The sequence below is a fragment of the Camelus dromedarius genome, chromosome X, assembly GCF_036321535.1.
Source record: "Camelus dromedarius isolate mCamDro1 chromosome X, mCamDro1.pat, whole genome shotgun sequence".
In the NCBI taxonomy this organism is placed as follows: Eukaryota; Metazoa; Chordata; class Mammalia; order Artiodactyla; family Camelidae; genus Camelus; species Camelus dromedarius.
The window spans coordinates 79,566,928-79,574,341 of NC_087472.1; the positions used below are offsets into that span (position 1 = coordinate 79,566,928).

At 41.3% G+C, this 7,414-nt stretch overlaps 1 long non-coding RNA gene across 1 annotated transcript; it reads left to right on the forward strand.

Annotated features, from left to right (window-relative positions):
* Positions 1-4,931: 4,931 nt before the first annotated feature.
* LOC135320175 (uncharacterized) lies at positions 4,932-7,185 on the forward strand. Its single transcript, XR_010379412.1, has 3 exons — positions 4,932-4,982; positions 6,244-6,335; positions 7,063-7,185. It is a non-coding gene; the product is annotated as an uncharacterized LOC135320175 (long non-coding RNA).
* Positions 7,186-7,414: the final 229 nt, after the last annotated feature.

The window sequence follows — 7,414 nt, forward strand, 5'->3', positions numbered from 1 at the left end:
AAAGAAATATGAGTTCTCCCCATTCTGTGACTTCCCCCTCATTTGGACCAACCAACTGGTGGGATGTGGATAAGATTGAGTTATACAATTCATTCATTTGGGAGACATGTATTAAATATCTAAGATGTGCCAGGCATTATGCAAAGCTCTGAGGATCCACAGACAAATAAGACCCAGGCCTTGCCTTCTGAGGACTTACATCCAGGTAGCAAGTCTACTCCTTGTCTCCACTAGAGATTTTATACTGGATAACTCTTAGACTTTTGCCCCAAGATTGCCACCAGTGGCCACACAGATTGTATTCTGTGCAGAGAATATGATGTGAATGGCAACCCCTTGTGTTATGGATTGTGCAACCTCATTTGGTGGCCCTGTTTGCCCACATATTCTCCACCTAAGATACCTTCCCCTGCAACTCTGCCTTCCAACTCCTTCCAGATGCATCTCTGATCTGAACTCCTCTCTCCATCCTCGCGTGCCCTCCTGACCACAACCCCCAAGGTGTTCCTCTTTCCTCAGACCTTCTTTGGTATATTCTGTCTGTAATGGTAACCTGAAAGTCAAACAAGGTCTGCATGGGCCCTTTCTTGTTCAATGTCTTCTCTTACTATTATTTTAGCCCTATGTTCTTATTCAGCTTTTGGCTATCCAGAATCATCTCCTTGCATGGTTTTAAGCTGTAAGGGTCAGATCTACGTCCTCTCCATCTTGGTGTCTCCCTACAGGGCTGGCACATAATTGAAATCCAATAGGACAAAAGAAGAAAGTTCTGTTTAAAATGAGAGCCCTTTTAAAGAGTGAAAGATGCCAGTCGAGATGGAGTGTCTGTGACAAAAATCTTCAGTCAATACGTTTTTCAAATTCTTTCAGTTGTTGACTCTCAAATATTTATGCTAATAACAACCAGGGAAAGCACAGATGTTGGAAATGGACCAAACCGAAGACTAATTCTAGCCAACTAATTCTTTTCCCCAAACTTTCTGCAAGAGTATCTAACAAGAAGAGGCTCAGGCCCCATTGACTCCTCGCAACTCTTTCTGTAGGGAGTCAAGCTCCTTCGTTTTCAGGTTTGAACCATTAGTGGGAGGTCCAAAGCATAGTGATCTGAGGGTCCAGGAGGAAGAGAGAGAGACAGAGAAGGAAAGGGAAACAAACAAAAGATCTGAAATGAACGAAAACATATAGTTGTTGCTTATAGAGCCTGGATTTAGAAACTTTAGATCAGCTAAGGTCATTTCCAATTAATTACTTAAGTTATTTTATTCTTATAAAGAACAGCTGCTTTTTTTTTTTCAAGGAAGGAAGGAAAGAAAGAGGGAAAGAGAGAGAGAAGGAGGGAGTTAGGGGGAGAGAGAACGCAAGTGGGCAAAAGGGTAGGGGAGTGGGGGAATCTCCAAACAGACCACCGTTTGCCTTTTTGTTATTTTATTGAAGTTCAAGATGCTTTAATTGACACAAGAGTCTGGAATGCTCTGAAACTCTGACTAAGGGGACGGCCTCCCTGGGTAATTTAAACTTCCTTTCTCATTCATAACCTTAACCACAAGGTTAAACTGGCACCCTGTTCTTTTTGAATTTCATGAGTAAAAAATGCACCGAAAACCATTACTCTAGCCAGAATGAGTGATATTTCCTCCAGATCTACTTTCTGACAAATAGTACATCCTCAACCAGGTAGCTGACTAAGTCCTGAGTCACAGAAACAGAAGTTTTTCATCTGAAGTCAGTCTTTTCCCCTCCGAGTTAGCCAGGCTGCCCCATCTGCTCTGGGACACAGGAGCCCCATGAGTAAATTAGAAACCTAACTTCAAGGGAGTGAGGTACTCAGAGAAAAACCCCAGCGTCCTGTCCTCTCTGATTGTAGCCCCACACAAGGACATTTAGGAAAGAAAATGCAAATAGTTTGACATAGACTAAGAATTAGTAGGCTCTGTGGTCTGATACTGGGAAGTCTGGGAAGACCCTAATGTCACCTCCCTGCCACAGGGCTGTGGCCTTCTGAGCTAAGGCTCTAATCCCTCCTCAAAAGGTCAAGTGATTAAGGCTCCGACAATGTTGTTAGTCCCATTTTCATGTGAATGCATAGCCTGAATTAAGGATTGGAGAGAAGGAGAGAGAGAGAGAGACAGAGAGAGAGAAAGAGGAACAGTGTAAGTTAGGGGGTAAATATCAGACCCCAAGTTAGAAAATTGGAGAGCTGAAGTGCCTTTGGGAAAGTTACTTTGCTTCTTAGAGAGCCGTGATAGTTGATCTAACTTGATGATTTGAGCTCTGACTTCCCTTCCTTCCTGTTCTCTTCCACTCTCTTTCTTTCCTTTCCTTTTTTTTCCTACAAGTATTGGTTGAGCCCCTACTGTGGCTTTGTTCTATGGCATTGGGCACATACCTGTAAACAAAATAGGCCAAGTCTTCATCCCTCGTAGCTTACATTCTGGTGGGAGAAACATAACAAGCAAAGAAACAGATCTGTAATAATACAGATAGTCCTCACTTTGCCAGTTCTGATTTACATGAATTTCAATCACCATGGGCTAGTTAACATCAGTCACCCAACAACTTCGTTCAAATTTCAGTCATCATCATGTATTAATTATGAATAATTACATAAAGTCCAGATTTCACTGCTAGCTCTCCAGTCCACACATCACTATGTAAATAACAGATGCACGTTATGGTCAGCGACCAATCACATTCCTTCTTTTTCAAAGTCAGCCAGTGATAGGTCACTGCTCATCTGTTGTTCACTTCATACAAGGACAACAAAGCATGGAGTTGTGTCATCTCCTTGTCTTCCAGTGACAGAGAGAAGTTACAGGCAAAATAATTTAATTTTAAAAACATTACTACTGTTGGATAACGCTCTGGGTTACTCTGATGGTCTTGAATGGAAAGGTGGAAGTTTGCTTTTTATTGCCAAACACAACTTCATTAGTCCATCCAATGGACTGTGGAGTTATTCCAACATTGAAAGCCTAGTAGATAGACTTTATAATAGGCTCTTGATGATACAACTGGAGAGAGAGAGGGATACAATTTCATGCAATTTCTTTAGCCGAGTTTTGAAAGAAATATGACATAAAGCATATAATTGCAAATGTTCAAGCATATAGCAAGTAATATGTACGCAGCATGGCAGAAGCTTTCACTTTGCTGTGTACGTAATTGTACAGGTTTCTAATTGAAGGGAAACAGACGTATAGAATAAATTGATGCTCTTATTTCTGATCTTAAAGGACCTTGACTCTCAGAAACCCCTTCATCATTCCTTAAGAATATTCATGCAGAGAATCAGAACTGTTATCTTTCTCCAGAAGGGAACTACACTTGGTTGAAAATCTCAGTGTCTTTTAGTGACCTTTCAATTCCAGGTTTAATGTGCCTTGAACATTTAAAAGGTTTTTTATTAAAGGCTCCTAGATTTGGCAGAAAACTCTGAATTGGGCAGACATTATAATTTAGCATCTAAGTATCCATTGTTTTCTTAACATACTACAAACCCTTAAAAGTTCGGTATCTTCATTAAGCAATGTGATACAAAAAGTAAGAAACATCACCAATAGCATTCATTTGGAAGGCAGACTATACACCAGAAATTGACACAACATTGTAAACCGACTATAACTCAATTTTAAAAAATTAAAAAATAAATAAAAAGAAAAAGGAAAAAAAGAGGCAGGAATTCACTAAAAAAATTATGCTTGTTGTGTTCTAATTGTAGAGAACCAAGAACAAAGCAAATACGGAGAACATTTTGATTAAGGGTTAAGTAGATTTTCTTTACGTTGAACTTTCCAAAAAGATCTATCGAAATATTGGCAATACTGAGAAATTGTGTACATGCAGATTTTTCTGCACTCCTCGAAAAGCTCCTTATTTACACCAGTGTTTCAGTTTCACTTTCCTGCTTCTCATTTGATTCAAAGAAAAGAGAAGTTTAAGTGGGATTTTGTAATCTGAGGTTATGTTTTGAGAGATGGGAAATTATATCCATGTTTCACGGTCAGATTTTTTAAAGATTTTTTTTTTTTGACTTGTGAAGGCAATATAGTCAATTGTTTGACTTGAGAACAAAAAGTTTCCCATCTTAAAAAAAAAAAAATCCCCGTGATTGTTACCCTTCTAAACTTAAAAAAAGCTGAAGAAGAGTTTTTTTTTTTTCCACAGTACCTTCAACCACAATGTTTGTTACTCAGTATTAGGTTAAATAAGAAATCTGCAGTGTGTAGCTATCCTAGAATCTTCATTTGATGTAGAAAATTACTCTCAAATTATCTCTTCTAAGAATATCAGTATTCATCTGCTTGGTTGGCTTCTGTAGCAACAGTAGCTTCAGAGCTTCAGTAAATGTTAGCCTAGTTCAGGCTAAAGAGAAATGGAACACTTGCCCAGCCTCAGAAGTTGGACATCCCAGCTCCTCTTACATGGATAGACCAAGAGACCTATTTCTCACTCCTCCAGAGTAGCACCAGGGAAGGGCAGCCTTTTTATGTTTATTTTATAGACATGTGAGAACTTACAAGGATCCAGAGAGGACCCAATTTAATTTAGCAAAGGGCTAATCCCCACCATATCCCATTTTTGAGATGTCTGTTCTCACAGTTGGACTTAAGTGATCTTTAAGATCCCTCCCAAACCGAGGAGGCTACCGCTCCGCCTTTAAAGTTCTCACAGCTCCCATTATATTTAGTCAATGAAGGAGGGGTGTGAGTTATGTCAGTGTATATGGCACATGGCTCTGGAATCCAAGGACTGTTTTGTACTTTCACAGAATTCCGTTCATGGAGTAGAGAGAAAAGTGGCCACACCCTTTACAGAACAAATATGGCGCTCGTACATGGAATATTTCTCTAAAACAGAACTCAAATACTTTTGCCTATAGGTGGATTTGCCTTTTGATGTTGTTATTTTTTTCCCTTTGTGGAACAGTGTCCTGTGAAATGAAAAATGATAAATACCAACCTGACGTTGCAGAAGAGATCAAGGTAAGAGGGGTGAGTGGGGAGGGGGTGGAGCATTGCTGACAAATTAAAGAAACCAGGTCATGAGGCACAAATTGGAAATTCTCCTTAGAGTTTTTATTACAAGACTTTATGGTGGAGAGTTAACACTAGCGTGCACTGCCAAAGGTCCCGCCAGCTGAGTTTCCTATTGCTGCCATAAGAAACTACCACCTATTTAGTGGCTCAAAACAGTACTTACTGATTATCTTCTGGTTCTGGAGGTCAGAAGTCCAGAATCAGTCTAACTGGACTAAAGGCAAGGTGTCAGCAGGATGGCTCCTTTTGGAGTCTCGGAGGACAGAATCCATTCCCTTGCATTTTCTAGTGATTTGAGAGGCTGCCTGCGTCTTTTGGCTCATGGCCCCTTCCTCCATCTTCAAAGCCAGAAATGGCGGGTTGAGACCTCCTAACATCAAATCAGTGGCACTCACTCTCCTGCCTCCCTCTTAGACAGAAGCTTGTGATTCCATTCGGACCTACCTGGATCATGCGGGATAACCTCCCCATCTCAAGATCTTTCATTTAATTTCATCTTTAAAGCCTGTTAGAGGGGAGGGTATAGCTCAGTGGTACAGTGTGTGTTTAGTATGCATGAGGTCCTGGGTTCAATTCCCAGTACCTCCCTTAAAATAAGTAGATAAATGAATAAACCTAATTACCTCCCCCTACAAAGAAAAACCAAAAAAGAAAAAGCCCCTTTTGCTATGTAAGATGACAATTGGGATGTGGACATCTTGGGGGGGCCATTATTCTGCCCATCATACTAGCCAGACTGCAAATTTCAGTGTGCTCTAGGGACGGCAGTTCAGCAAGTAAACATTATGATTTCTTTTAAAGTCTAAAGTTTATGGCACCTCCTGGGGACTGCTGAATTGCCTTTGCCTACTGTTACGTTTTCCTGTGTAGGGCCAATCTCATTTCACAGATGAGAAAGCAGAAGCCCAGAGAACTAGATGATCATCTCCAACAACCCTCCGGGGTGACTGAGGCAGGAGTAAGTCTGGAACATGGGCTCGTGTTGCTCTGCCGGCATGTTTCTCACCTTTCTCCAGTGCCTCTTCTCTGGGAGGTGTGTCCTCAAGAGATGCCGGAGTGAGTTGGGCACCATATTCAGTAGCATTGGGCCGAGGGTGAGGGTTGAGGGTAGATCAGGGAAGGAAAAATGACATTCTACCCATAGGCAGTGGACAGAGCAGCCACACAGAGGCTGTAGTCTCACGCACTGCTCTCCACTCTTACACAGACTTCTAAACAAGCTCGGTCCCTTCCATAGTGCCTTCTGGACTTTAAGTTGGATGATGATACTGGGCATGCCTCCTATATGTGCACAACAAGGTATGTGAGTCCGCCTATTTCCTTGGTATGTCAATTGAGTAAAATATTTGATAACTAGAACCAGGTTTGGGATCAGACTCTGGGCGGGGGCTCACACCCCAGGTCTAGCATGTACCAATGGCCATGTGAACACTGGAAATAGCACCCACCTCATGGAGTAGATGTGACCAGTAAAGAAGCTAATCCACAGGAAGTGTTTGGCCTGATGCAATGATTCAATAAATGTCAGATGTTATTATTATTATTATATTATTTTATTATTATTATTATTATTATTATTATTATTATTATTATTATTATTATTATTATTATTATTATTATTGAGGCATCAGCTTGCCCTGCATGAGCTGGCCCCTTCTCAACTCTCCAGCCTCATCCCCTACAATTCTCGCCTCTCATCCACTGTACTCCAGCCACACCAGCCTTCTTTCTGACCCTCAAGCAAGCTGTGAATGTCTTTGCATTTGCTGTTCTTTTAACGTGGAACTCTTCCCCCAAATATTTACAAGGCTACCTGTAGATCATTATTCAGGCCTTAGCCCAAATATTACCTTCTAGAAAATTCTTCTCTGACTACCCTAACTAGAGTAGCCACTCCGGCCCTCCCCAGTCACACCCTGTACTATCTCTTCCTTTGGTCCCTTTAGTGGTTGGTCGTTTAGTGGTTATTAAGCTCTGAAATGACCTTCCCCCCTCTCTCCCTTCCTGCCTTTCTCCTTCTCTGTAGACTTGAAGCTCCTTCCATTCTGCAGTGTTGTCATGTTCGCTGATTTATCTTCAGCACCTGGAATGATGCCTGGAACCCAAGTGGAATTCAATGTTTGCCAGAAGGCTGACCAACTGATAATAGACCACCATCAGGACAGATCTTAGTTGAATGCTTTAATTAGAACTTTTTGTTTTCTATAAGCATGGACCTCTTGGGGCCCATTCTTCCCACCTCTTGTGAATCACCCCAGTCTCTCTTGGATGTCTGTTCACCCCTCCCCACCTCTTCCTCCTCTTCATTTCATTCCTTCGGGGCCATAAAACAGGCTCCTCCCTCATTCTGAGTACTTTTTAAAAAATATATAATAGAG